A 20,660-nucleotide genomic window follows, 5' to 3' on the forward strand; every position below is an offset into this window, starting at 1 on the left:
TGGTATTTTGAACCTGGGAAGTTGCCTTTGCTTGGTATTACATTACAAGTGGCTACTCCTGGAGACTTCATGACTTACTAAAAGAATATGGAATAGAAATAAGGAAGAAAATGAGCTGTAAGTAACCTTCTAAGAGTGTTTTCACATCTCAGGATAGGCCTAGAAAATGTGCCGCTGCATCTTCAGAGAATACAAACAGAATGGCAAGGAGTCTAGAAATTGTGTTCAAAAGAATTTGTGGAATTTAGTAAGGGGAAGAGAAGACTAAGAGGGGAAACTGTCTTCAGATATCTAAAGTCCTATTATGCCCAAAGAGCAATAGACTTCCTGTCTGTTCTGTGATCTTTGTGACAGTTTGGATTGCTTCAGAAAGAAATAGAACTGGTGCGTGGAAGTTACATGAATGTACATTAAAGGCAGCATGCTAGTCTTAAAGTGAGGAGACATGGATTTGGATTTTGACTGTATCACTTACTAGCTGTGACTCTGAGCAAGACATTTTTCCTCTGTGAGACTAGTTTCCTCATCTATAAAATCTAATATTATGTCTTACATTACTTACCTCCATAGAACTTTTGAGAAAAAAAAGTCTTTTGCAAGTCTTAAAGTAGAAGAAAGCACTTTGTAACCTTAAGCAAACCTTAAAGAAGGCAGTGGGGGCAGCTAGGTAGTACAGTAGACTGAGTTCAGGGCCTGGAGTCAGGAAGACTCATCTTTATGAGTTCAAATCTAGCCTCAGAAACTTACTAGCTATGGGACCCTGGGCAAGTCATTTAACTCTGTTTACTTCAGTTTCCTTATCTGTAAAATGAGCTGGAGAGGGAAATGGCAAACCACTCCAGTATCTTTACCAAGAAAACCCCAAATGGGGTCATAAAGAGTTGTACACGAATGAAAAGACTGAACAATAACAACAAAAAGAAGGCAGAATGTTACAGTGGAAAGAATGCTGGCTCTCTGGTCAGAGGACCCAGGGTCAAACCCCACCTCTGTCATTTACTTACCTTTGTGTCCTTGGGCAAATCACTTATCTTCCTGGGCCTTAGTTTCCTCATATAGAAAATGAAGGAATTGAATCAGGTGACCTCTGATTTTTCTTCTAATCCTAGATTTATGTCATAAAATTGTATGATTTTCATTTATGTTATTTAATTTGTATTATATATCATATTATGTAGTTATATAACATAACATTATATAAATACATATAATATAATAATAAAAATGACAGAAGTTCACTATATTTTGCAGAAGTTACAGATGGAAGTTGCACTGGAAGCGTAAGGGTCCTCTTCCTAAGAGAAGTTGAGGAATATATGTGTTCCCATTGTTATTTGTGGTAAATATCAAACACAGCCCAGAAATGGGTAAGATTATCACTGGGCTCTTTTGAAAGTACTTGTCATGGTCACTTTGTTTCTCTGTGGAGTTTCAGGTAACATCGTTGACTCCTTATCAGTACTTCAGTCTCCCAGAAATGCCTGTTTTAGTTGTTGTTGAGTTGTTTCAGTGGTATCAGACTCTGTGATCCCATTTGGGATTTTCTTGGCAAAGATACTATAGTGGTTTGTTTTTAATAGCAAGATGCTGCTACTGAGGCAGGAGAAGCCCCTGTGCTGAAGCCTCAGTCTGCTATCTTAATTTTGTGCTGCATGTTTATGAACCTCATTTGGGCAAAGTCACCATCCCAAAGATTAATTACATTGCTAGAGTGTATGTAGTATTAAGTCAGGTGTTTCCAGCATTCTGCTCTCTTTCTCCCTCATGGGTGAATGTCAGGTTCATTGGATAAACCTCCTGAATGTGTGCCTATGTCTGTATCTAACCTGTTTAAGCTTCATGAGTTATACTGGAATTATCACAATCAGTTAAATGTGTCTTGTTTGGAATCTTCTATTAATTTCTCAAGGAAATATCTTATTCTTGGGCTTACTCCAAGGCTTAGAAAATTGCCTTCATTGTCAAGAGACTTCTGCTTGGGGTTTAGATTTGGACACTTTATAACTAAGAAGGAATGGATTGTAGATAACTGAATATTTTACACCTCTTACAAAAGGTGTTGTTCATATAGTCAAATTTTGCTAGAGTCAGGTTAAATATTAGACTAAGGTTCAGTGACTTAAACAAATTGATTTTTCAAACTAGATTCTTTGCTAAGGTGATACTACCCAAGAGGGTAATGGTGGACACTTGCAGTGGTGACCTATCTTTATAATATATTTATATTTGGTGGGACAGAGTAACAATGGATAATTCCCTAGGAAATTCTTATTAGCTCATTCACACTTGTAGGGACATGGTCTATGGAGGGTCTTTTTTTTAAAAAAAAAAGACTTTACTGGTACATAAAAATTACCATTCTTGTCATTTGACAATGAGCAAACCAGTAGTCCAAACACATTCCTGATTAGGCATCTAGGTGATATGGTAGATAAATGCTGCATGTGGAGTCAGGAAGACTTGAGTTCAAACCCTGCTTCAGACACTCAGAAAGCAATGTGGCCATCTCTCTCAGCCTCAGTTTTCTCATGTGTGAAATAGGTAAAGTAATAATACCTACCTCACAGGGTTGTTGTGAGGATCAAGTGAGATAATATATGCAAAGCACATTGCAAACTTAAAACACTATATAAATGTTAGTTATCATGATTAATTGATGGAATTTTAGTTAGTTTGGAGGTTCTATAGTATAAGGGTACATTGTCTCCTCCCCCTCCAGTGTAGAAGTAGAACCCTTCCTTGTAACAAAGAATACAGGTAAGTAAAACAAACCAGCACATTGGTCATGTCTAACAATATGTGTATCATTCTATACCCTAAGTCCACTATCCCTCTGCTAAGAGGGTGTAGTTAGGCATTCTTCAGCACTGTAGCAGCAAGCACCCCAGCATACCCAGGGTGGCTGCCAACACAGGTTCTTAGATCTGCTTTTCTAAAGGAAAGCAACTCAAAATGGGTTAACAAGCTTATTTTAATCAATCAAACATATATCATTTACCTAGTTCAGGGGAAAAAAGTCAGCACCCTGAACTTCAGAGAATACAGAGATTACAAGCAGACAACAAATACAGAGAAACATCAGCAGACAGGCTTCCAACCGTCTTGACCATTACATCCATACCTAGTCAGTTACCAGAGAGGGAAGCATCAATATTTGGGTTTTCAAAGCCAGGGGGCTCAACGGCTGCCCAAAATCTCGTCTGGTCAAATCACACAACTCTTCTTAAAGTGGGCCCCAAAACAAAATCTCACATCAGGGTATACATAGCCTTCTCCTGACTCAGAGAATGTCACAACCCTCTTGACCCACTGCCCAATCACACAGCACCAGCGTGTGGGCATTCCTGAAAAACAAGCCTCCCGCCACAGGCTCCATATGACCACGTTCAGCCTATTAGGGGGCAGAGTATATTTTCAAATCTGGGAAGGTTCTCCAGAGTCACTTAAGCCTATCAAAGGGCAGGGAAGATCTTAAATTCCCATATAACAAGCACTAGACTTCCAAAGTCAGAGTTCACACATCTTTTAATACTGTTTTCTTTACAGCATTGTGAACATTGTATTCACTGTTCATCATGCAAGATCTTGCAACCATCTGCAGGAAACTAGTGGCTCATACTGTTGACATCACTTCTTAGTCACCTGAGTACAAATAGTCATAAGAAACTTGAGGTGTTCTCTTATGCTTGACTGGGGGAAATCTATGGGCAATTCAATCAAGGGATCTTTGCTCATCTGAATCAACTTGTGATGTCCCCAGTGCCTGTCCTTGGTGGATATCTTCTGCTTTGGCTAAGTAAACTTCTTTTGTTAACTGTTGAATCATCTCCTACCATCTCAATTTGTTCTAATCTTGAACCTCAAGTACCAGGGGAATGGCCTGAGTCAAGCCCTTTTCAGAATACAAGTCTTCCTAAATTTATTTGCATTCTTTATGTTGATCCTGTCTTCTAGCCCAGTATCTATCTATGGAGGTTCTTAAGTCTATCCTTGAGCCAGCAGCCCTGACATAAGGCCAGAAGGAAAATAACTGAACCCATGACTTATCAAGTTTGATTTCAGTAACCACAGTGCCTAAAGATTCAAGCTGTCCTCAGATTCTTTGTATGGTTGAGCCTCTCAGCTCTGGGAGTCTAATGCACAAAATTTTTCAGGTAAGTATTAGAGGGCAAGAAACTTCAAGAGAGCCTTTCTATTCCCAGTTGAGCAACAATATAGATAACATGGCAGGTAGATCTTGAGAAGAGCTAATACAGGGAAAAGTGGTGGTGTTAGGAAGATGAGAAGGTCAATAATTAAGAGCATAGCTGTTCAGGAGAGGAGAAAGAAGAAAATTAAACTGCCAGCCATGAATAATGAGAAATCTTTGATGGAATTAGTGGTGGGGAACAGATACTTAATGCTTTCCTATTTCCCTCCCAGTCAAACGTTTTAACTTGGAATAGATAGGTAAAAAAAAGCAAGTGTCTTGAGGATTCTGTCTCTCAAAGTTTGATCTAGAGAAGCAGGGGGAGAAACAGGAGAATTTCTGAGTAGGTGCCAGATAAGAGAAAGGGCCATGGCTGTTAAGTTGGATGGAGCAAGAATCGGACCCCTTTCTGGTCATGGTTGGAGGGTTTCTGGAATTAGAGGAGTTCACTCTGCTGGGGCTATCAAATATCCACCAATAGTGATTTGGGGAATAATTTGTGGAGAAAAGCTTCCGAAATGGGAGAAAATAAACTGGCATTTGTCAGGTGTTTTGGGTGGAAAAACATGAAGTTCTTTATAGGTACCATGTTTACTAACTTGCTTTACTTTTTACAGGTTTTAGCACAATATTATGAAAAGTTACAAGATAAATTATAATGATGATATCCATGACTTGGCTTATCTCCATCAATAATCTTCAAAATAGTAGGTTATTTCTGTTTTGACATTTTTGTTTTCAACATAATGGTTCATTTATTTAACTTATGGTGGTTATCTTCATTAGAGTTGTTAGCCTGTCAAGGTAGCAGGTTTAATCCTTTATTTGCAAGCCTAATGTTTTAAAATCATACCCCTTTGTTTTGTGAAAAAGACACAATTAGGACAGTTAAATGGATGATTCTGTGAACTATATCTTCACTTACATGTTGTAATTACTTTAAACTTTACTGATATACCTAATGACTTTGAAACACATTAAAAATCATTGAAGATATACACATTTGAAAATTTTTATGAAACTCCATTTTGTTTCAAGATGGCAAGCTGAATGAATGCCACTAGTAGCATATAAAATTTCATGAAAATCAGCCAATTCCTTCCAAAATTGCTATGGAACATAATAATAATTAATATTTACATAATGCTTTTAAAGCCACAAAATGCTTTGTTTACATTATTTAATTTAATCCTTATGAAAATTCTAAGAGGTAGGTAGTGCAGACATTTTTATTCCCATTTTATACACCATGTCTCAAAACAGTTAAGTGGCTTGTTTAAACCCAGATCTCATCCAACTCCAGGTCTGATGCTCCTTCCAATATGGCCACTCTACTAGATAAACAGACAAATACAAAATGGCAAGTAAACTCAGTTTAAACAGAGACCTCACTTTGTTATGTCAACATATAAACTATTAGGTTGACAACTGAAGCATTAATACAAGTACAATCTACTCATTTGCTGTTTGTTGATTAATACTAACTGCATGATATTTCTATATATAGATATCATAAAATACATGAATATAACCTAGGCAATATATATTATTGTTTCCTAAGTTCGGAGATGATAGGGCATTGATAGCACTGCTATTTGTGTGTGTATGTAGGTGTGGCAAAAAAGACCAAATATCATCCTTTAGCTTGTAGCTGACACTGCTATTTTGCTTTGTCAATGTGAGCTCTTTCCCTTCATCTCAAAGGCTGTTATCTGTGCTTACCTGGAGTTCCCCTTTTTCATCTAACTCTGAGGGCTGCACACTGGGACTGTTCTTATGTACCAGTGGAATAGGGACCTGCCTATGTAGTTTTATTTCAGATGACTGGAGAAAAGTCTCCTTGTCGCAAATAGAATTGCCATTCTCTCTGAAATCCCACCAATCTGGAGTTCATTTGAACAATAAGTTATACACTTTTAAAATGTACTTACCTCAGGAAGAATCAAGGGGGATTATTAGTCATTTATACCTCAGCATAGATTTAATTAAAAAAAAATTTCAATTCCAAATTCTTTCCCTTCCTCTACCTCTCCCTCCTCATTGAGAAGACAAGAAATACTATACCCATTATATATATATGAAGTCATGCAAAGCATATTTCAATATTAGCCATGTTGCAAAAAAACAAAAAAAACAAACCCCCCAAAACCCAGGAAAAAAACCTCAAACTGAAAGCCAAATAACCAGACCCAGAAAAATAAAGAAAAAAATGTGCTTCAGTCTGGAGTCAGGGCCATCATATCTTTATCTGAAGTATTTTTCATCAGTATGGATTATTTTAATGAGATTTTCTCCTGATGCCTAGCTGAGATTACCACTGAGGTATCAGGAGTTTTGTTAGAGGGTAAGAGAAGTAATTTTATTGTATCATTTTTTTGGTTGTTTTTTTTTAGCTTTTTCTTTTTGGGGGACAATTGGGGTTAAGTGACTTGCCCAAGGTCACATGGCTAGTAAGTGTGTCAAGTGTCTGAGGCTGGATTTGAATTCAGGTCCTCCTGACTCCAGGGCCGGCGCTCTTATTCACTGCGCCATCTAGCTGCCCCAATTTTATTGTATTTAACATTTTGAGAGCACTGGAATGAGTGGTAGTGGTTGGGCAACTAGAGGATAGCCTAAATAGGCTTTTCATTTATTTGAGGGATGGGTAAGAGCATTTGAAGGCTTAGGTACCACCATGGATAGAGAACACTGATTTGGAGTCAGGAAGATCTGAGTTCAAATTCTGATACTACCTGGGTGACTTGGGCAAGTCATATAACTTCTCAGCCTAAGTTTTCTTATCTGTAAAATGGGGAAAATAGTAATTTCTATTTCCCAGGGCTGTGGGGAAAATCAAATGATGTATATATATATATATATATATATATATATATACACACACACACATCATTTGATCTTCCCCATATATATATAGTACTTTGCAAAAACTAAAGCTTTGTATAACTGTTAGTTTTTGTTTTTCTTATTATTGTTTTTACCTGAGAAGGATCCACAAAAGGAGATAGGAAGGCATCAAAAATTAACTTTTCCAACTACCATAGTTTTCCAAGGGCTTTTCCCTTCCTGCTCCTAAGTTTTCCTAGACATTTAATGGCAATTTGCTACTATTACTACCATTACTGCCACCATTTATGTGGTAGTTTATATTTTATAAAGAAATTGATAAACATAATAGAATTTGGTTTAATGTATACAACAAATTTGTGAAGTAGACAGGACGGGAATTTTTAATCTCTGTTTTCTAAGAGACAAGGAAACTGAGACTCACATAAATTAAATGACTTGTCCTCCATTCCTCTTATCTTGTTCTACCTGTTTTGTTTGGAGACTGTCCTCTAGTCTCTCGTTTCCACATCTGTAAGATGAGATGGTTGGACTAGGAGATCTCTGTGATTCCTTTCACCTTTATGATTCTGCATTGCCAGATGGCTGGAATTGCCTGGCTATCACTCTTAGGGATTGAGGAGAATAATGGGCAGGGGGACCTGAAGGCTTAAGAAGGAACCCAGATATTTCCTGTTTATTTCTCTGGGAAACAAACAAAAATAAACCACAAGTAAAAGAAAACATAGTAAGTTGGAATGTTTTTTGAATTTGCCAAGAGATGACTGGGGCTCTTTAAAGCAAAATAAATGTCTATCCTGCAGAAAAATAAAACATGCTGACCAGTATTATGTCTGAGGATCAAATTACCCACCCAAACCAGCTGAGAGCATTCTTTGTTTATCAGGGCTTGGCACCTTTTTTGATAACAAGTATAATGTTAATGAAAACACAGAAGCCCAGGTCCTCTGGGGTGGAGGTGAGGATTCCCTGAGGCCAAAGTCTGGGTTCTTTTCAACAAAACCTTGGGTACTAACCCGGTCACTTAGTGTGCTCCACTTAGTGGGACCACTTAGTTGTGGTCTGCAGTCTAGATACAGAATTTCCCTAATGGGCCTGCAGTAGCAGGTGATGTGCTAGAGAGGTCCAGTTAGGACTTGAAAGTCGTCTTATATCCCCTCCAAATGAGACTCAATCCTGCACTTTGAAATTGTTTTCAGTCCCTGTCAACATTAGCCCTTCAGTCTCAGTGGAAATAGGGCTGTTTATACATCACTGTCAGGAAGAATGGAGAACACACCAGTCTCTGTCAACAAAAATGTGGTACAAAAAGAGTAAGATGAAACATCAGTGTAGATTATGAATGATTCTTAAAATCTGTGTACCGATCCTAAAAGCCAGAAGGGGCGGGAAGAGGAGGGAGGGGATGTAGTAAGCCTTGGGAGATGTGTGTTTAGAATAATATCGGGCAGGACCAAACCGAGGCAGGGAATCTCCAAATGCCTTGCAGATAAAATATAGTCTCCTGTCATGGCCCAAAGGTTTGATGGGCTATGGACAAGATGGACTGAAATCCAGTCAGTAAACAACTGCAAAAGACTAAGCATCATTGAGTGTTGTTGATAAACTTAATGAGACAGGGAGCATGCTCTGAGAATGGGCAGTATTGATTCTGAGGAAGAAATAAAATGGGCCAAACAACTCTTGACAATTGAGAGACATTGCTACATTTTATTTAAAGTACCTCTGTCCAGTGTGTATATATTTGTAAATCTGTGTGTTGTGAGTGTGATGGCTTCTGTGGAAACCATCCTGTCAAGAAAAAGAAATCCTTCGCAGCTCAGATACTTGTTTACTTGGGGGTACAGACTTCTCTGTGCCTCGAGAGAGCTAGTGGAGAACTGAGTATCAGTGAAGCTAGCAATGTATGGCATCATGGGGGATGGGGGTGAGGGCTGGAGAAGAGGAAGTTGTATTTTGAAAAAGTTCTCTTTTATAATGACAGCTTAAATTTATACAGCACTTTCAAGTTTGTAAAACACCTTACACATGTTATCTGATTTTATTCCCACAATAATCCTGAGAAGTAGGCCATATCATTATGGCCATTTTATAGGTGGGGAAACAGAGGCTGAAAGAAGATAAGAGATTTTCCCAGGTTCTCACAGGTAGTGAGTGTCAGAAACTGGATTCAAATTCAGATTTTATTCACTTAAAGTCCAGCAATTCAGCAACTCAAGTCATCTGCCTTTTGTTTTTGTCTTTTTACAGTTGACACATAATAAATACCCAGAGAGCATTTATTTCCACTTTCACTTTTTGGTCTTTGTATCCCAAGCCCGAGCACACAGAAAGTGGTTATTAATACTTGCTAAATTGAACTGAACTGAACGTTAAAAGGGGAAGAGAAGGAGAGAAGAAATGAAGGGACTTATTGAATAAGTTGCATACTTTAAAGTTCATTAAATTGAGGGTCCATTCTAGTAGTCCTTTCAGGGGAGGCTTTACTTTCACTTCCTTGTCTTACCCAAGATTGCATCACCTGGTTTCCATTTTCTTGCTCAGGGCTGCAGATTGATTCCCGTTCTTTTGCAAACATTTTTCTTTTCTTTTTTCTTCTTTCTTTTGACTCTTAGAAAAATTGGACCTATAAATTGAATCTGCCTCCAGGCAGCTTTAACTTGCATGACCAGCACTTACTCAGCAGATAACCACAGGCCTCATTAACCTTGGCAAATTCTCAAGAGTTGTATTTTTGGGCAGGGGAGGGGGGCAACATGAGTTATTTTTTGATAATTTCTTGAGTGGGTTTGGAGCAGAACCTTCCCTCCCCCAACTTTTTTCTTCTTGAATAAACATGTTTGCTTTCCTATCTGCAGAGTCCTCTTTCTTTTCAGCTGTTTTTTTTTTTTTTTAAGCTTCTTTATTAAGGCATTTAAGTCCTTCATTAGCCTTTGCAGAGAGATTTGCGCCTTTGGTGGCCAAGGGCCAGTTTAGCATCAAGGAGCACCTTCAGTACAGTGAAGAATGTTGCTATAAACATGGTTGGTTATGCATCATATCTACAGAGAATTTCCTTTATTTGTTTATTTATTTATCTGATAATGGAAAACTATACTGTATGTAGAACAGGTTAGTGTGATATAGCTTAGCCAGTAAGTCAATAAGCATTCATTAAGCTCTGTTGTACTAGGCACAGCACTAAGCACTAGGGACACAAAGACAGGCAGAAGACAATTCCTGCCTTCAGGGAGCTCACAGTCTAAGGGAGAGACAATATGCAAACAACTATGCAAAACAAACTGTATACCGGGTTAGATAGGAACAGAGGGAAGGTACTTGAATTAAGAGGGATTGGGAGGGGCAGCTAAGTGGCTCCATGAATAGAGCACCAGCCCTGGAGTCAGGATTTGAACTCAGGTCCTCCTGACTTTAGGGCCGTGCTCCGTTCACTGCACCACCTAGCCACCCCCAAGGGGGAAGTTTTATGGTATTTCAAGATAAGGGAAGAGACTTTAGGGCACCTTCAGGTTAGAGAATAAACTAGGGACTTCACAAAGTACTGGAAAAGCAACTCTTCATATTATTATTTATTTTTTTGAATGTTTCCTCTGAGCTTATTACTTTTAAAAAAAGCTAAAACAAAGACTCTTCAACCAGCCATGGCTCCAGTCCCTCCCTTTTCCCACATTCCCTAATCTTTCTCCAGGTCCTACTCATAAAACTTAATCTGTTTTCATAGAAAACCTATACTGGGGTAAAGGTAAGGAAAAAGGTAGAAGGCAGTAGTATCATCTAAGTTCCACCCAATGAGAAAGGGGAATTTCATTGCCCAGAGATCTATACTGGGTGGAGATTCACAGAATCCAACTGATAAGAGGTAGGGAAAGGGGAAGGAGGGGAGCAAAAGTTGGGAAAAAGTTAAGGGACCACTCTCTATTTCACACTCAGAATGACTTGGGGGGAGGGGGAAATCAGGTGAACCACAGGGTATCTTGCTAAAGGGCATTTCTCAGCTCTTCTATTGCTGAAGGTGAAGAAGAGGTTGGAGGGCACCACTAACAGACAAAAATGGAATCAAGATGGCATCCTTTTTCAAAACTATCCAGGGCTCACAAGAACCACAAGTAATACTTAAAGGGGGCAAATTGTGGGTGAACAGCACCAATTAGGTTTCCATTACAACTTATCAGGGGAAAGTCACTTATTGGGAAAGAAGAGTAAAGGGATATAGCATTGAAATTACAATATCCCCCCAACAGAGAAAAAGGTAGATGATGCAGATCAATGATTGCAAAACTCCCAGATGTGGAAAACTGCATACTCTGTGAGATGTGGTCCATTTGATAGTTTGTGATAGTGATTTTCTTTGTTGCAAGACAGGGTTGGGGGAGGGTATTACTGGGAAGTGATGGTGGCATAAAAACCAAAAGTATCAATAAAACATTTTTTTAAAAAACCTCCTCTGACACTCCTTCCCCCCACCCATCCTTGCAGAGCCCCAGGTAGGGGAGAGAGAGGATCAGGCTCAGGCTCCTTCCTTGGCCAGAGGTGTTGGGCAGAAACACCTCAGAGAAGCCAACAAAGAACAGGGCAATGGGCTTCCAGGATAGAAAAGGTCCACTGGAGCCTGACTGGTGGAAGGCACAGTTTCACAATGGAGGTCCATTCACTCCTGGGTGGTAGAAGGCACAAAGATCCTCATAGCGACAGTGGCCCTTTGAGAAGTGTCTGCAAACAGGGCAGTTAGATTTATCTGTTCTATCACCTTCCTGCCCTCCATCCTTGAATTGAGGGGCGTTCTTAGGCCAGGGGATATTCTTAGATGGATGGTGACTACTGCCCCCTCCAAGGTTTCTCCACCCATTGGGAGGACCATTTCTGGCATGGTCCCCATAGCCTGTTCCCCACCTAGGTTCTGGATCCTCATAGGCCTAACGGCTATGTAGGTATGGTCGAGGTCTGGTCCTGGGCCCCCTCTCATTGGGCATCCTCCCCAGAAAGGAAGTGGGAAGCTCAGGAGTGGTGGAATCACTGGTCCCCTTAAGCCCTGGGGGCCTCTATGGAAGCCTGGATCAGGGCCACCAAACTTCCCATTGGCTATGGGGGGAGGGCCCAGGAGGCTGGGTGGACCAGCGGGGCTCCCACTCTCCTCATCCCCACTCTCCTCGGTCCGGTGGTCGCTGTTTCCCCCTCTTGGGCATCACAGCCAGTGTAATAGCAGCGATCAGAATTGGGGCCGGTGTGAGCAGGGCTCTTCATATTATTTTTTAACCCTTAGGGCACCTTTGTATCTATATCACTTTCTCCATCTTTCCTGCACCAAATAGTGATGATACTGCTATTGATAGGGGAGCATAGGGCAGGGCAAGATTAGGGTTAAGGAGGATGGGAAGAAGACAAAATCACAAACATCAGGGACAGCTTGGAAGATTGCATGGTGTTATTAACAAAAGAAGCAGCTAAGTGTATAGAAAGAAGCCTGTGAAGAGAGTGAGCAAAGAGATGGGAGGGAGGAGAGATAAAGTGATAAGGAAAGTCTATCACAAACAACAGCATGGTACTTCAATCCAGAAACACTTGCAGAATGCTGACTAGTGGCAAGGTTCTGGGTTAAGTGCTGTGGGGTTTGCAGAGAAAGTACAAACTTGATTGTTCCCATGTAGCAATGCAGTTGGAGAGATACATGTGAAAGAATTCCCTAAATTCCTTGTCCAATAGTAGAGGGGAGGGCAGTCAGTGTCAGTGCTTTGGGAGCAAAGGGAAGGAAGCAGGACTCCCTTGTAGATTCCTTTACATTATCCCCTACAGGAACTCTGCACACTCTCAGACTTAAAGATGTTCTTTCTGGAGAGTCCCAATATCATGTGTTAAACAGTACTATATGTGGCATATAAAGGCAAGATAGCAGATAGTTACCAAGTTTAATGAGACATAGATAATAGATAAGTTTTACTTCTAAATGATGAATTAATTAAACAAACAATGGGCATTGGATAACTGAGGTTGATTATAACTGATACAAAGAAGTGTGTGATTAATGATAAGTGAGCAGTAGATTAAGCATTATTAAGCCCTTACTTTGTTCCAGGCATTGTATGAAGTACTGGGGATTTAAATACAAATAAATAAGACAGCGACTGCCCTTAAGGAGTCTACCTTTTAAGAGGGGAAGATAAAACATAAAGTGGAGTTGGAAAACTGGGAGGAGAATAAGGCCAACTTTAAAATATAGACATGTCTGGGAAGAGGCAGCAAGGACTGGTTACAAAAGATCATCTAGTAGAGCCCAGGGAGCTCCCCACCGACATGGAGTCCAAAGTTCCAATGGCCCAGGTGGCCAGAGTTGGGGTGGGGAGAGCAGGGGAGGGTGGTGGGACTGATGTCTATAGTGAAGGCAGCAAAGTATAGGGATAATTGGAAAGGGGTGTGGAGTGCTATTTCCTTGAAAGGTAAGTCAAAAGTTCATCCAATGGTACAGATAATAAATGTTTCAGAGTTTGGATGAAGGAGTACATATTGTATACATGTAGTGATTGTTGTTACTGGTAAATGTTTAACAACTGGCCCTTTGGGGTAAATGCACACAGGATATACTTTTAAGTTTAATCTGTGTTAGCAACATTTTCTCCATTACTTGCTTAATTATAGAAAACCAACAGAATTATAAAGTCTTGATTTATGGCATTTGTTGATTTCTTGAGATGTAAATATTCCCATTGAAAATTTAACAGTTGGCCCTTCCAAGTCAATATGAGCCATCTGTAACACATTGTTCTAGGACAATGTAAGCTCTTTCAACTTTTAAAAAATCTTTATATGTTCAATGGCTAACATAGCGTATGGCACATAAAAGGTCAATCGCTAGCATTTATTAAACCCCTACTATGTACCAGGCACTGTGCTTAATAAAGGCTTATTAAATTGAATTGAATTCTGGCTGGCTTGAATGGTCAGGATAAATTTAATAGAAGAGATGAGATTAGATCTGGGATTTAAAGGCTGGTCAAAATTTCATGGGCAGAGAGGGAAAAGGAAGGCATTGCAGTTGGAAGGAATGCAATAAATGTGGGTGCCGGATAGGTGGTGCAGTGACTAGAGCACCAGCCCTGGAGTCAGGAGGACCTCAGTTGAAATCCAGCCTCAGACACTTAACACAAAAACTAGCCATGTGACCTGGGGCAAGTCACTTAACCCCAACTGCCCTCCAAAAAGCAAAACAAAAAAACAAACAAAAAAACAAAAGGAATGCATAAGTGAAGGTGTGGGAATGAAAAGTTTAAGACCTGGCTAAGGGTCAATGGATGATCCAGTTTGATAGGAGTGGAGGGATCATGCAGGGAAGAAGTTAGAGTTTAGGTTGAAAAAGCAGGTTGGGGCCAAGTAGTGGAGGGTTTGGAAAGCCAAGTGAAGGGCATAATGTGCAGCATCTGTTCTTAACCTAGGACTTGACAAATTGGACCAGGACCTTGATTTATGAACAGAGAGAGTTAGTGAAGGATATGACATCAATATGAAAAGTTTAAGGATGCGAAACCTCCTTTAAGGAAGGTTAAGTGTCCATTAATCTCTTAATGATTTATAACAACAGTAGCAATAATGAATGATGCTTTATATACATACCTCAGTATAGTGAATAGCCTCAAAGTCTTAATCTATTAAAGTTTAAGACTTTTGGGACACACTCTATATACATATATGCCTACATAAACATGTATATGTGTATTGTTGACCTGAAAGTTTGGTTAAAAGAGGCAAACAACCTAGGTGATTATAAATTCACATTGTTTATTCCCTTAAAGTTAGCAGATATGTGTTTTCATGGAGCCAAAACATGAGTTCTGTCTGATAAAAGAATAAACAGCCTTAAATATGTTTAAGGACAATCATAAGTCAGGATGTTTGTTTTCCTCAGATTTATGGTTTCCATATGTGTTTAACTATACCATGAGAAAGGAAGTTTCTTAGTTGAATAAGCTATAAATACAAATTGACAAGATAATTGACAATGTAGTGTCAGTTGGAAATTGCAATCCCAGGAATCCTGTTTTTTTCCCTGTATAATATATGTCCCTAGAATACCAAGATAAGAGAAGTCCCACTATTCTGGTTGCAGGCATCCTGTCCTTTAGTAGTTACAAATAAGAAGAATGCTCCTTGTCAACCTTATCTGGTCTTTGAAGTTGCTGACACAGGAAAGGGCATTTTTAGAGCAAAGCAAAACAGTCTGATCGATTAGTTCAGACTCTGGCCCTTTTGGGGGTTCCAATGATCTGAAATGATTTATCAGTATGTATATGAATATAGATGTGTATCTTCAAGTTTTACAAAGTGCTTCACTGTTGGATTCTAGCCCCTCAAATTAAATTCCATGGAAACTGGTGAAGACAGCGATGGCCTAGGAGGTCTCCAGCTGAGAGGAGTTTGGATAAGTCAGGATCCCTACTTGGAATCAGTAATGACTTAATGGATGGCTGCCATTTGAATTGGACTTTAAAGGGTGAATAGAGATTTAACAGGTGTAAGGAGGAGAGGTGAGAGAGCATTCTAGAGCATAGTGTGAGTAAAGGTGCACAGCAGAAGTGTCTATGTAGAGCTTAGAATATAGAATATATTGAGTTTGAGATCTGGCAGAGGAGGTGATGGAAATACTTAATACTGGTGATCTAAAGACAAAAATGAGATAATTCTTGCCTTTGAAGAGCTTACATTCTAACTGAGGAGTCAGTGTGTAGATATATAAGTATATACACAATGTATCAAAAATGGATTCTCTGTAGTTTTGGGGAAGGAGGACACTAACTAGCAACTGAGGGGCATCAGGAAAATATTAAGGTAGGAGGTAGTACTTGATTCCAAGGGATTCAAAGAGGCGAAGGAAAGGAGACAGTATATTTGTTTTAGGCCTGTATGAGTGCCTGTATAAAGTTACAGAGATGGGAGATGGCACGTAATGTGTGTGGAACAGCAAGGAGGAAAATGTGGTTGGGATCATGGAGGAGAGAAGGGTGTAACAAGCCTGGACAGGTAAGAAGGGACCAGCTAAGTTGTGAAGAGACTTAAATACCTACCAGGAGTTTACAGTGGATCCTGGAGGTAATCACTGGTGTTTATTGAGTAGTGAAGTGACATGATCATATTGTGCTTGAGGAAAATCACTTAGGTAGCTGTGTAGAGTAAGTGCAGAGGATGGTCCTAGGCAATGGGGAGAGATGCAAAGTAGAGCTAAGAGGTAGTCCTTGCCCTCGAGGAATTTATCATCTAGTAGCTACAATCCAAATTCAATTAATTGACAAACGTTCACTAAATGCTGGCTATGTACCAGATACTGCGTGCTAGATGCTGAGATGTAAACACAAAAGTGAAATGGTACCTGCTCCCAAGGACCTTCCATTTAATGCAATATTTTATGAAAGGTGTTTAAGAAAGTTATAAAGCAAACTGTGACCCTGGGCAAGTCACTTAACCCTGATTGCCTCAAAAAAAAATGAAAAAAAGAGAAAGTTATAAAACAAAGTGCTATATGATATATGAAGAATCAGGGAAACCTTCCTGGCAGAGGTAGAAAATTTTTTTCCTATAAGTTTGACCCTAGAAGGGGAAGATATAGATGAAAGGGATGGTAACTGTCTTCAAGTACTTGTAGAGGGATATGACTTTGTTCTGTGTGACACCAGGAGACATAACTAGACCCATAGGTAGAAATTAAAAGGAGTCAAATAATTGCTCAATATAAGGAAAAACTCAATAATAAGTAGGTGAAAGCACTCCAGTCTCAGGAACCATCAACAGTGATGGACCTTGTGCTGCTTATATAGCTGTTTTCTACATTTCCCCTTGTCATCAACTCTGGCTGATGATAGCATATTTAGCTTGAAGGCTTCTGCTTATGGCTGGTGTTGACTTCTTTCTTGTGGAGGTTTCTCCCCACAGGTTTGAGTAAATTCTCAGTTTGCCAACCTTTGGGTCACAGGGGAAAGCTTTTTTGCAGGAATGATATTCCCTGGTGATGCATTGTCAAAGGGTTTTCATGTTGATTTAAAAATATTTATTTTTCACTTAATAATGTTTTATTTTTTCCAATTCCACATAAAGATAGTTTTCAGCATTCATTTTTGGAAGATTTTGAGTTCCTAATTTTTCTTCCTTTCTTATTTCCCTCCACCCTCTCCAAGCCAGCAAGCAGTCTGATAAAGGTTATGTATGTACAATCATGTTAAAAATATTTCCACATTAGTCTCATGTTGATTTTTCTTTTTCTTTTTTTGCTTTTTGGAGGGCAATTGGGGTTAAGTGACTTGCCCAAGGTCACATGGCTAGTTTTTGTGTTGTGTCTGAGGTCGGATCCGAACCCAGGTCCTCCTGACTCCAGGTCCAGTGCTCTATTCAGTGTGCCACCTAGCCTCCCCTCATGTTGATTTTTAACCTGTGATTTTGTTGCTGTTCCAGTTGCTTCCAGATTCTGTCTTCAGGTTTTAATTTTGGACTTGTACCCTTAGGCTCTTCTGCCAAGAGTAGGCTTTTTTAAAAAAAAAAGAATAAACTTAATTGACTAATAAAGAATTGAAATAAGTTTCCTAGTATCACTAAGTTCTTACTTTTGTTTGTTTATTCACTGAATTTGGAAGATCCCCTCTTGAATTCTTCTTCAAATTTTAAAGCCCAACTCAATGCTTCCTCCCATAGGAAAGCTTCTCAGACCCCTTTAGTTGGCAGTACCCTTCTTCCTCCTACCTCACGTAGGTAAGAAGTAAGTTCAAACAAATTTAGTCCTGGGAACTCTTGTTCAAAATTCAGAAGGGCAGAGCTAGTCACTGTAGTGAAAAGAACTAAAGGCCCTTCACTAGTCATATTTTTTGGTCTCTTTGACCCTTCTTCCCAATAAACTCCTTCAAGCCTGATCTTGAATCTGGCCCTTTCCTTCTCTCTCCCTTACACCCTCCTCTTCTTTTAATGTTTCATTAAAAGTTTAACATAAGGAAGCATTGGGAAGCAAATTGAACTCTTGAGTGATAGGACCTGATTTGAATACTGTCTGTGCCTCTGTGTGATTTTGGAAAAATCATGCACACCATCTTTGTGACCTTGGCAAATCCCTTAATCTCCCTGGGACTCAGTTTCCTCGTGTATAAAATGAGGGGGTGGGAATAAGTGATGTCTATGGTCCCTCACATCTCTCGAGCTATGAATACATAGACATCAATATAACCAAATAGAACTCTTTTTAGTAACTATTCCCATTTAAATGAATTGACTTCAACATGTAGAGCATCATAAAATTTTTTTGGATACTTCCCCAAGAGCCCATTATGACTCTCTGTCCACTTATTCTTGTTTATTTTGCTTTCTCCTGTTGTAGTAGTACTCGACCTGTGGTAGAGCATTCTGAGCTCATATCGCTCTGATCAGTCACAGTTGAACACATTCAAACTTGACTTTAGCATAGTGATGTAATTTTGGTCGTCTTTGAGAATGAAGGACAACTAACCAACCAACCGAATATATGGTCTATTCTTCAAGTTATCTTTCTATTATTTCATCAAAGTTTTTCCAGATTTCTTGGTATTTCTCATATAGGTTGATCTTTACTGCATTAATAAACTCCACACACACACATTTTTAATCAGGTCCCTGTTATTGGACACAGACCTTTCCATTTGATACTGCTCAGATTCTTGTTTAGGGACTTTCTCTGTTTCCCTATGACCATTCCACTTGTGCTTCTTCCTTCAAACTCGCTGATGCTATTAGTCTTTAATGAAGGAAAACTAAACGAGGATGTGCATTTCTAAAACCATTCCCTGTAATCTATTCTTTCTGCCCTCTATGGTTTCTGCGTCACAGGCAGGGAGACTCTCTTTGATGACTACTGAGCTGTCCTTTACATTATTCATGCATCTTTTTATATCACCTACTTTGGCACCCGATGGGGACAAACAAATGTTACAAAAAAGGCACCAATGAAAAAGAATGTGTAATCAGTCTTTAAAAATTCCTTCTAGTCTGCCAAGCTCTCACATGTGATGGTGGAATACTAGCAGCTGTCTAGTCCCACTAGCTTGATGACTTGCTTATTGTAAAAGTGATTGCTGTTTGATGATTCTTCGTATACTGTAGCTTGGCCTCCATAAAGGCAACAGGCTTCGTGATTCCTGTCAGATTCTTATACATATTTAGGGACTGACTGTATAAATTTAACAACAAATTCTGTAGAGCTGGGAGAGTTTTGGCCTAACAATAAGGCGGAATAGGGATCTAGTTCTTGCTCTGCCATTAATTAGATTCATGATGTTGGGCACAGCACTTCACTTCTCTCTTGGCCTCAGTTCCTTCCTCCAGAAAAGGAAGAAGTTGCATTAAGTGGAGACTGGCACAACAAACTGTAGTATAAGAGTGTGAGGGAACAGTCTTAAGGTGTAAGGAATGAGAATGATGAAGAATGTCAAAGGTATAGGAAGACTTCTATGAACTGAGGCAAAGTGAAGTGAGCAGAACCAGGAAAACAATGTGCACGGTGACTACAGTGTAAATGAAAACAAACAGCATTGTGTAATTGTAATGACAAGTCTTGAGTCTGGAGAAGAAACAAAAAAAGTGCCTTCCCTCTTTGCCGAGGAAGGGGACTGAGGATATGGAATGTCCCGTATGTTGTCTGACTTGGGTGATGTATCAGTCAGCTTTGTTGAAATGCTTCTCTCTCCTTTTTTTCCCCTCTCCTTTTTGATATTCCAAATTCTCTGCTTCAAGGGATGAACCTCTGGGAAGAGCAGAGAGGGAGGGATAACTTGGAATTGAAGGTTATGTAAAAGCAAAAGATATCAATGAAAATTAAAAATTTAAAAAATAAAAGGAGTTGAACTAAATATTTTCTAATGACCTTCCAAGCGCTAAACAGCATATGATTGTAAGGAGGCATAGGCTTTCTTTCTTTCCTTGAGCTATGGGACAGTGGCTATTGCTTGTCTGACCTAATCCAACTCCAAAGACTCATGGTGTTCAGATAGTGCATCCTCCATCTGGGTAGGGCCAGTGGCTGCAGCTTATGCCGGCGTTGATATATGATAGATTTCAAAGTACAGATATAAACTCAAAGCTGGAGAAGCCAAGGGCCTGAGAATGGTCTAGGAGCCAGCTCTTACTCGATACTAAGTAAGAAGAGAGTGTACCAGCCTATGAAGCATGTGTATTTTTAAGAGTTACCCTAAAGATAATGTAAGTAAAACATTTTGTAGACATAAAACACTAAACTTATCATTATTAGTAGTAATAAATCTAGTATTGCCTAGTGGAGAGAGACTCAGCAAAATCTGAGTTCATGACCTATCTCTAACAGATACATACTGGATGTGTGACCCTGGACAATTCATTTGGCCTCTTAGGGATTCACACAGTTCTCTAAGACTGTAAATTTAGAATCAGTCAATCAATAAACATTTATTAAATCTCGACTATGTGGTAGACATGTAAACACAGGAGATACAAAGAAAGGCCAAAACAAATCCAGTCTCTGCTCTTAAGGAACTGACAGTATAATGAAAGAAAACATGCAAAGAACTACACGCAAACAAGATAGATATGGGATAAATTGGAGATAATCCAGAGAGGGAAAGTATTAGGATTAAAGGACACCAGGAAAAGCATCTTGTAG

General features: G+C 39.4%; 1 long non-coding RNA gene and 1 pseudogene across 1 annotated transcript in view; one reads left to right on the forward strand and one right to left on the reverse strand.

Annotated features, from left to right (window-relative positions):
- Nucleotides 1-20,660, forward strand: part of LOC138161129 (uncharacterized) — a 37,086-nt gene that overhangs the window by 5,858 nt on the left and 10,568 nt on the right. The gene's annotated exons all lie outside the window — the stretch shown is intronic.
- Nucleotides 11,461-12,231, reverse strand: LOC138161122 (proline-rich protein 3 pseudogene; annotated as a pseudogene).

Source organism: Petaurus breviceps, unplaced genomic scaffold (assembly GCF_028583685.1).
Source record: "Petaurus breviceps papuanus isolate PSGF00001 unplaced genomic scaffold, PetGlider_PUasm1.0 118, whole genome shotgun sequence".
Taxonomy (NCBI): domain Eukaryota; kingdom Metazoa; phylum Chordata; class Mammalia; order Diprotodontia; family Petauridae; genus Petaurus; species Petaurus breviceps.